This window comes from Dipodomys merriami, unplaced genomic scaffold (assembly GCF_024711535.1).
Source record: "Dipodomys merriami isolate MVZ:Mamm:240054 unplaced genomic scaffold, mDipMer1.0.p SCAF_12, whole genome shotgun sequence".
Taxonomy (NCBI): domain Eukaryota; kingdom Metazoa; phylum Chordata; class Mammalia; order Rodentia; family Heteromyidae; genus Dipodomys; species Dipodomys merriami.
The window spans coordinates 23,039,270-23,040,073 of record NW_027202493.1 but is presented as its reverse complement, the minus strand read 5'-3'; positions in this window follow the sequence as shown (position 1 = coordinate 23,040,073).

Here is an 804-nt window from a genome sequence, read left to right as displayed (position 1 = left end):
TCCACTCATTATTCTAGGCCATATGGGCTGTTTCCACAACTTGCTATTGTGACTAATGCAGCAATGCACATGGCTGTGCAAGTGTCTTTATGGTATTCTGGTTTGTGATCATTTGGGTAGATGTCTAGGACTGGTATGGATGGGTCATAGGGAAGATCTATGCTTAAGGAACCTCCAGACTGCTATCCAGAATGGTTGTACAGTATTTGTCTTTCTTTTGAGGGGGGGGGGTCCAGTTGTGGGACCTGAACTCTGGGCCTGGGCGCTGTCCCTCAGCTCTTCAGCTCAAGGCTAGCACTCTACCACCTGAGCCATAGTGCCACTTCCGGCTTTTTTCTTTTTGCTTATGTGGTGCTGAGAAATCGAACCCAGGGCCTCATGCATTGCAAGGCAAGCGCTCTACCACTGAGCCACCTTCCCAGCCCGGTATTTGTCTACATTCCCACCAACAGTGGGGCCTTGGTTTTTATTCTGAGAGAAATGGAAAAGTATTATGGGATTTGGCATGGTCTAGTTCATGTTCAACAGGACTGCTCTGGTTGCCATTTTGATGCTAGACTGTCAAAGGACAAGGACAGGAACAGAGAGACTCTTAGGAAAGCAGCAGTAATGGGCAAGAGATAATAGTGACTTGAATGTAAGAAGTAATAGTGACTAGTACCCTAGATGCAGTGGTGGTGCCCACATCTGACTGCATTTCAAAGACAGAGCCAAAAGGAGTTTGTCACCTATTGGATTTTGTTGTGAGATAACAGGATCCAGACTTAGGCCCTACAATTTTTATCCTGGGTGAATGATAGTGCC